Source organism: Aphis gossypii, chromosome X, assembly GCF_020184175.1.
Source record: "Aphis gossypii isolate Hap1 chromosome X, ASM2018417v2, whole genome shotgun sequence".
Lineage (NCBI taxonomy): Eukaryota > Metazoa > Arthropoda > Insecta > Hemiptera > Aphididae > Aphis > Aphis gossypii.
The window spans coordinates 59139310-59149291 of record NC_065533.1 but is presented as its reverse complement, the minus strand read 5'-3'; the positions used below and the strand labels follow the sequence as shown (position 1 = coordinate 59149291).

Sequence of the window (9982 nt, the reverse complement as noted above, 5' to 3'; positions counted from 1 at the left end):
CAAATGGAAAGAAATGGTACGTCGTGTCCAACGCAAAAGTGAAAATGTGCTCGAATATTTTCATGAAAAGGTTCATTTGTATTCGTTACTCGAATTAAGTCTTCAAGAGACGAAAATGCAAGTGCTCGAAGGTCTGTATTCAAAAGAGTTGAGCGTGCATTTGTTAAGCCGCGACCACGCAGATGTCGACGAATTGCTAAATTACGTTGTAAGTTTCGAACGTTTGGACGAGTCACGCACGTTACGCATACGAAAACTTACGTCAACACCGAAAGAACAACAAATCCCTAGGACGACCACGTTTACACGCACAACAGGAACTCGACAGACCACTGCTCCGAGCTCAAATGCGGGCGGACCTGTTAAGATTAACAGGTTGTTTTAATTGTGGCTCAAAGTCACACATCGCATCGTCGTGTACGAAACCACGTATTGAGAAAGGCGCTTGTTATCAGTGCGGGTCAACAACACACCAACGTTCAAAGTGCCCGAGTCTGACGCGTACGACGTCGACGAAATGCGAAGATGCATTGAAAGGCGGTACAACAACGGAAGGGGATTCCAGAGTGATGAATGTGAATCAAGTACGACAGGAACCAGATCAAGGTCACCCGAGGCCGTATGAAGTTGTTTGCGAGTGCAGTTTTTCCATGGACCAAGACACGTCGTGTGGAATTACGTTCACTGCGATCATTGATAGTGGAAGCCCGATTAGTCTACTAAAACGTGAGTTGTTACCTTAAAATTATGATATTATTAGACCGTTGGAAAATGATTGTAATTTTTCTGGTATAAACGCACAAAGTTAGCAATGTTAGGTATTTTTGAAACCGAAATTGTTATTAATCATAATAGATTTAAGTTACGTTTTTATACTGTACCTGATAACACTATGGTAATGAATGCTATATTAGGTAGAGATTTTATTACTAAACCAGGTGCAAGTTTGTGTTTCCAAAATGGTGTTGTAAGGCTGAATTTAATCAATGACGTTAATCAAACAAAAATGACAGACGGTTTATACCAAATTTTGTGTGTGGATTATGAGCACGAGTTTGAGAGTGTGAAAGAAAATTTGAATGTCAACTCGGAAATGGAATTTACGTATGTAAGTGAATTGGTAGAGTTATACAAGAGTGAGTATGTTTTGGGTAAACGATGTGTACAGGATAGTACTGACCCGAATTTAGAGATGAAATTAGTACTTAAACATGATCAACCTATTTCCTACAGAGCGCGACGTATATCATATAGTGATAGAGAAAAATTAAAAGTTATAATAAGTGATTTGTTGAAAGAGGGTGTGATCAGACCAAGTAGAAATCCGTACAGTAGTCCAATTGTACTCGTACGAAAGAAAATCGATGATATTAGGTTATACGTAGACTATCGTGAGTTAAATAAAATCACCGTCAAAGACAATTTTCCCGCACCTCTTATCGATGATCAAATCGATAAATTGAAAAATAAAAAATACTTTTCGCATCTAGATTTAAAAAATGGGTTCCACCATGTAAGGATGAATGAGAAGTCTGTCCCGTTTACCTCTTTCGTAACGCCGTTAGGGCAGCTCGTATATTTAAAAATGCCGTTTGGATTAGCAAATGCCCCTAAAGTTTTTTCAAGATTTACACAACAGATTTTTGCCGATTTAATTGATAAATAAGAGATAATACTGTATATGGACGATATATTAATCGCGACGGAAACTATTCCAGATCATTTCGTTATTTTAAAAAAAGTGTTTAACCTTGCAGCCAAGTTTGATTTGAAGTTTCAGTTAGATAAATGTTCATTTTTATATGATAGTATAGAGTACTTAGGATACGTGATAAATGAATCAGGTGTACGTCCTAGTCCTAGAAATATAGATTCTGTTACAAATTATCCTATCCCAAAGAATCAAAAACAGGTACGACAGTTTATCGGATTAGCCAGTTACTTCCGACGATTCATATCGAATTTTTCGTTAGTTGCTAAACCGTTACACAATTTACTGAAGAAAGACACTCAATTTGTTTTCGGCGAAGCTGAACAATACTCGTTCGATACATTAAAGAAAAAATTGTCCGAAACGCCCATACTTAGTATATATTCCCCGTCAGCTGAAACAGAGTTACACTGTGACGCTAGTTCGTATGGTTATGGCTCAGTACTGTTACAAAGGCAGTCAACCGGGAAACTTCACCCAGTGTTCTACTTTAGTCAACGTACGACAGAGGCCGAATCTCGTTATCATAGCTTTGAATTAGAATGTTTAGCAGTAGTGTATTCAATTAAACGATTTCATGTTTACTTAGCTGGAATACATTTTAAAATTGTGACAGATTGTAATAGCTTAAGGTTAACGTTGGACAAGCAGACTATTAATCCCAGAATATCCAGATGGGCTCTTTTATTGCAAAACTATGATTTTGAAGTTATTCACCGACCTGGAACGGGAATGGGACACTTTGACGCGTTGAGTAGGTGCCATAATATTTTAGTTTTAGAAGCTAATACCTTTGAACAAATATTGGCAATAAAACAAGGAATAGACGAAAGTATCGTAAAAATTCGAAATAATCTACAAATTAGAAGCGATAAAAAATTTGAATTGCGAGAAGGTCTAGTTTATCGCAAAGAGAAAGATAAGTTGTTGTTTTATGTACCACAAACTATGGAAAATAATGTAATTCGGAGTTGCCACGATGACATGGCACACGTAGGTGTAGAAAAAGTGATTAAAAATGTTAGGCGAATATATTGGTTTCCCGAAATGAAATTAAAAGTTCGTAATTATGTACGTAATTGTTTTAAGTGTATAGAATATTCACCGATAGCAGGCAAACACGAGGGGTATTTACATAGCATTCCGAAAGGTGAACGCCCGTTCTTAACTATTCGTGTTGATCACTTAGGACAGTTAGAAAAAACTAAAAATAATAATAAGTTTATTTTGGTCGTTATCGATAGTTTTTCTAAGTTCGTACGATGTTATCCGAGTAAGACGACAAAAACTGAAGAAGTGGTCTCACATTTAAAAAGTTATTTTTGTTCCTATTCAAAACCAAAACGTCTTATTTCCGACAGAGGTACTGCTTTCACGTCAAATAATTTTAAAACATTTTTAATGTCGGAATCCGTTGAACACGTGTTAATAGCAACCGGGACACCTAGAGCGAATGGTCAGGTTGAGGTCGTCAACCGTTCAATAGTGCCAATGTTAGCAAAAATCGCAGAACCGAACGACGAGTGGGACAGAGTGATGTATAAAGTTGAGTTTGCAATAAATAACACCATACATAGGTCGACTGGACAAACACCTAGTAGATTGTTGTTTGGTATTAATCAAGTAGGGGACGTGAATGATGAACTGCGACATGTGTTAGAGGAAATAAATGAAAATAAATTTGACTTGCTGGAGATCCGAGGAAAAACGTCCGAACAAATTGTTAAGACACAAACGAAAAGCGAAGAATATTATAATGATAGTCATAAAGAGCCTGTAAAATATAATGTTGGTGATTATGTTATGATAAAGAATGTTGATGTAACTCTCGGTGTAAATAAAAAACTCATGCCTAAATTTAAAGGACCATATGTCGTGAGAAAAGTACTAGATCATGATAGGTATGTTGTTGGAGATATTGAAGGTAACCAAGTTACTCAAAGACCGTATGAAGGTATAATTGGTACTGACCAAATGAAAAGTTGGGTAAAAGTGTCAAACATACCATAGCGTATCAGTATTTTTTTTTCTTCTTTCACGAAGTACTTATGTTGATTATGTAAACATTTAATGTAATATGCATTGTATTTATTGTTTAATATTTTATTTTTTTTTCCCTTATCATATTTATTTTGTGTAAGATATATTGGCATAATGATTTGTATTTATTTTGTGTAAGATATATTGGCATAATGATTTGTATTTATTTTGTTTAAGATATATTGGCATAATGATTTGTATTTATTTTGTGTTAGATATATTGGTGTAATGATTTTGTATTTTTATATTTATTTTGTATAACATATAACAGTTTGCTGAATAGTTCCATGTTCGAGACGAACAAAAGTCAGGAAGGCCGAGCTGTTGGGAACGTACGTATTACGTACATTAAAAGTATTATTATATACAGGCTTTACGAATGTTCGCGAACCGTCGTGCGGCGGCGTGCCGGGTCGCGAAGATTCTAGAACCTGTTTTTCTAATAAATATAGGTCACAATAGACGACCCCCAATCAGTCATCGGTCGTCCTGGGCCCCTATTCTTGAATCGCTGTGATAATTTATCAAACGTGATATTTATGAATTATCACACAAATATCGAAATAATCGTATTTTGGTATTCTGGAATTAATTTTTGATAATTTACGTTGATAATAAGAACGATAAATTATCCCTAGATATTTTGACGGTGAATTCGATTATCACGGTGTGATAAACTGATAAAGTAAATAAGTAGGCACATTTTGCGCTAATTAATCGTTTAATCGTGTTGTATTTTAATTAGTACCTACCTAGCTTATTAGTTAATTTTAATATTAAGGTATTCTGAATATTATAATACCTTCTAGTAATAATGGATGAGTTTTATATAGCTGCTTTAGAAAATTTAGAGCGACAAGAAAATGCTCTAAATTATAGACAATTCCATCACGAAGAAAGGTTTGATGCTTTTTTGTTGCCAGACAATATTTTAATAAAAAATTATAGATTAAATAAAGATTTAGTGAGATATGTTATAAACATACTTACTCCATTTCTTACAGTGCAGACAAGAAAATCTTCTTTAGATATACAGACTAAAGTAATTACACTTAACTTCTATACCTACCTAACATTAATGTTATAAAGTGTTTTTTATGTGTATAACATTTATATTAAATATTTGCCATTTGAAAAATATTGTAGATAGGTTAATTTGTTTATTATAATTTAGGTATTAATAGCTTTGAATTTTTTTGCAACTGGTTCTTACCAACTTCCTGTTGGAAATAGTAATTTAGCATCTGTTTCCCAACCATCAGTTTCGAGAGCTATAGATGAGGTAGTAAATGCTATGAACCAACCAGAAATATTTGAATACTGGGTAAAGTACCCCTCAACATTATCAGAGTTACGACAAACTAGAGAAAAGTAATAGAAAAATATGTCAATATTTTAAGTCATCATAGGTTTCTACATTGATATATATATATTAATAATTATTTATAGATTTAATGCTAAGTTCAATTTTCCTGGAATAGTGGGCATCATCGATTGTACTCATGTTGGAATTTTTCCCCCTTAAAAGGATGATCCTGATCATCCTGAATATATATATGTTAATATAAAGAATTATCATAGCATTAATGTCCAACTAGTGCGTATATTAACAAATATATTGATTAAATTTAATGATAGGCTATGCCACTATGGTAATAATGCACTATAATCTAGTTAAACTTATATTTTTTTAAAAGGTCTGCGATTCGGACTTGAAAATAATTAATGTTTCAGCATTATATCCAGGCAGTGTAAATGATGCTTATATTTGGAATAATTCACTACTTGAACCTACTCTTAGGGAAATATATAACCGTTACCCTGAAGGATTTCATCTTTTGGGTATATAATGTATATGTCCTAAATAAATAAAAATGTGATTCTTACATCTACCATTATGTAGGTAGTTTTTACCTATATGAAAATTATTTATTATCCTGTTAGTAAGTTATGTATAACACAACTAAAAGAATTTAGTAGAACTTATAATGTTTTAAGGAGATTCTGGTTACCCCCTGAGACCTTGGTTAATGACACCCTTGATGCAATTTCAACCAAATTCTCCAGAAGAAAGGTACAATAAAAAATTTAAATATGTTAGATGCTTAATTGAAAGGTGTATTGGCCTTTTGAAAATGCGTTTTAGGCAAGTTAATATTTTTATAATTTATTAACTTATTTATAATTTTAATACTTACAATTAATATTTTAAATTAGGTGTTTGTTAAAACACAGAATTTTGCATTATTCACCAGTAAAAGCATGTAAAATAGTAAACGCATGCACTATTTTACACAATATATGTATTGAAAATAATATACCATTTCAACAAGATGATGAAATTCATTACATAGAAGAAATCGACTTAGGAATATTTGAAGCAATTGACAACGAAAGAGAAAATGGACACGGATTAAATGAAGAGTTATTAGCAGGTAGAAGGATGCAGCGTCGTGTCATAAGATATTTTTATAGAAATTATAAATAAAAGAATTGTATTTTACTAATAAACTTACAACCATGTAAACAAATGTAATATGAATATGATTAGATAATAACATTTATTATATTACATTATAACAACATAATTATTATAAGAAACTTAAAAATAAAATATTATAGTCTTTTGTAAAACTCAACTAAAAAAAAATAAAAATAACAAATTTATAGGAATGAAAACCTAGTTAATATATAAAATGTATTAAATATAATATGATAATAATAATGTGATTTACTAGGAACTCTTAGATAAAAAATTATTAAATATTCCAGTCTTTTGTAAAATATACTCCATTAAATAAAATAAAACAAAATTTAAAAAATAAAAAATCATCTTTAAGTAACAATATCATAGCATTTTGTAAATTCTTAACAAAATAAAACTATTAAATTATATAAATATAATATGAAACACAATAAATGAATACAAAATATTATTTACTCAGCAGTTTCTCGTGTGCAAGTACTTGCCTCAATAAAAGTTGGTTTTTTTGTTCAAGGAGTTTGAGCTTTTTTGCATAATAACATTGTTTAATCAACAATTTTTGTCTTCCTATTTTTACTAAATGTTCAGTGGCAGTTACACTATTTTGGAGTCTTACAGCACCCATGGACCGACGCTTTTTGGTTTTTTTGGGGTACTTCTCAATTACAACAGAATCTTGGATTTTATCTTGCACTTCTGATGTATCTACAAATTAATTTTTTTTAATAAAATAACCTACCTATTTTAAAGTATAATTTAATAATTATAATTACCTAATCTTTTTTCCTGGTTAAATGGTAGGGATGGTGTCATGTTTAACAAGGTAACAAAATTAAAATCACTATCATCAATTTCTTAGCAGAGCGAGGCACATCTACTAGTATATAAATAATCGGAACTGATTATTTTGAAATTTGTATTTCTAGAAAATCATTTTAGGTACTTTATATAATTTAAAACTAAACATTAATCAACTAGGTAGATATTATAATTTAATATTCAATTAAATTGTTCTTTATTATTACTATATTACTTACTTATTCAGTTCTTCAGATGTTAATATATAAAGATTCGATGACCATGCCGGGATTTAACCATTTTGTTCCAAAAAATTAACTTTTAATAATACTTCAACAATTTCATTAACATGCTGCTTAACAGACATGATCACTCAAAGAAAGAAATAATTATAATAAAATCAATTAATAACACAAATACGCAACATGAAACTATAAACACCCACAGTTAAAATCCATATTTATACTAAATTTAGAATACGTAAATACGAGAATAATGGTTTTTAATATTATTATTATAAAGATATTTAAAACTTTAATACGACGATAAGACTATATATTATTATATGCGATATATATACTATTATACTATATTATATTCACTATATTATTAAGAAAAAGAAAAATCAAAATGATATAAAATTAAAAATAAACTCATTACGGTACTTCTATGATTTATAACAGTCACAGGTACTCATAATATTTGATAAGTTCATTCGAAAATAAATGAGATCATTAGCTGTTATTTTACATTAAACCAAAAATGGATAAATATTGCCGACGGATTTTGGGGCGGATTTATGCATAGACAATCTAGGCACGTGCCTAGGGCTCAACATCTTTCGAGGGCGCCACAATTTTTCAGTATATTTCTACTTTTATTTATATAATATTTATTAAAATAAAACTAAAATAAAGAATATTGAACAAAGTGTATGTGTTTATAGAGTATTTGCATTATAAATTATAATAATTAGTATATTATAAGTTTTTGGAATAATAATATTGCGAATATAAAATATAAAAATAATTTTCTAGAGAACAAATGTTTGGATAAAAGAAATTAATAATATTAATAATAGTAAAAATCAAGATGCAAAATGACTTAATTGTATAATGTGGTATCTATAGGTACCTATTTACTTATCAGGCATCATACTATTATTTATTGATTTATAATTATATATCTATTTATTTAGTATGTGTACTTATATACAACATTAAATATTTTAAAGTTGTACTTTCATTTGATTCTTTATTAAAATTATAAAAAAAAAGATTGAATTTTTGAATATGAATATGTTAATGTGTATTTTATTTTGTCAATTACTGTGGCGCCAGTGTTTTAATGCCTTGGGTTAAAAAAATGGTAAGTCATCCTTGAATTTGCCGAGTATAAAGCGGAAAACGAATCTGTGACGTCGTGGAGCACAATATAAAAAATCACAACTATTGAACGTATTGTTACTAACTAATTTTAGTGACATCGTTTTTCTTCATAGTATGTACTATAATTTAAGCCAAAGAAAATTTAATGAAGTAAATGGTCCTAGATTAACTCATGACTTAGGCATGCATAGGCATGAATATAAAATAATGTATTCTCAAAATGTTCGAAACAAGAACCATAATTGAGAAAAAATCTTAACCTCAATTTTCTTTATCTATGATGTTTTTATAAGCTTATCTGAAGCTTGTTGGACCAGTTTTAAAAGTTGTTGGACTTTAAAACTGAATATTACTAAAAAGAAATTTTTTTATAGGTGCACACTGTCTATTATTTAGACAGTGTCTAATGTATAAAATGAAAAATGTAGTGCTAGCGGAAAATCACTATTTAAAAATCAGGAACAATTTTTAGCCTCGATTTTCTTAATCTATGATGTTTCTTTACGCTTGTTAGACTAGTTTTAAAAGTTGTTGGACGCTAAAAATCAATATTACGAAAATTAAAATTTTTATTTTGTAGTTGAAAAAATGATTTATATAGGTTTCAATAAATTCCAAACACGGTAGATTATAATCTACCGTGATTCTAACAAATGTCCATCAATCTTCAACAAGTCCGAGTAGAAGTTGTTGGTATGTTTTCGATAAGTTTTTAGTACTTGTAGTGTTGGTCATATACTTTGTACTACAAACTTTGAGATTGAATAACTTTTAAAATAGTTTCCAATAAATTCCAACAACGTCCAACAAGTCCGAGTAGAATTTGTTGGTATGTTTTCGATAAGTTTTTAATACTTTGCAGTGCTAACTTCACGTACCTGACAATGGTAACCCGTTTACATCAGCCTTTATTAACTCGTAAACTGTATCAAACGTTTTTTGGTATGATTTTAACTTTTTCTGTTTTTCAACTATATACAAGTCTATACAATTCTGTAATTGTTTTGAACGATGAAGATCAACATGGGATAATGTTATGTAATTATCATTAGAATATAAATTAATAGTTGATTGGTTTACGTTAATAGAGTAGAAAAAGTTATCTGTTATTTTAACACGTTTACATTGAGTATGTAAATTATTAACAATTGTATTATAATTGTTTTCACACATTAATGAACACCACTGTTCTAGATTTAGGGCAACAACTTTTTTAGTTAATTTACATTCTAATAATATAATGATTGAAATCTCTTTATTAACTAAAAGTCCAACCGTCACACTTTTCTTGTTGAAAGGACGAATATCGAACACTGATTTTGATACAACGACTGATGAATTCATATTATAATATGAAGATAAGTTCCACTAATGGTGAACAATTTTTAAAAAATAATTATACAAAAAGTTATTTTCTAAAAAATATTTAAAAATGTAGTAAACGCTATTGATCAGAACTATGAATATGGTCACTAGGAAGCTTAGCTTAAACTAACAATTTTTATTTACCTCGATATATTATATACTAAACCAGTGAAGAGGAGATAGAAAAAAATGAAA

The 9982-nt window shown here is 30.0% G+C and overlaps 1 pseudogene; it reads left to right on the top strand.

The window, feature by feature from the left end:
* Positions 1–4565: 4565 nt before the first annotated feature.
* Positions 4566–6239, top strand: LOC126552583 (putative nuclease HARBI1; annotated as a pseudogene).
* Positions 6240–9982: the final 3743 nt, after the last annotated feature.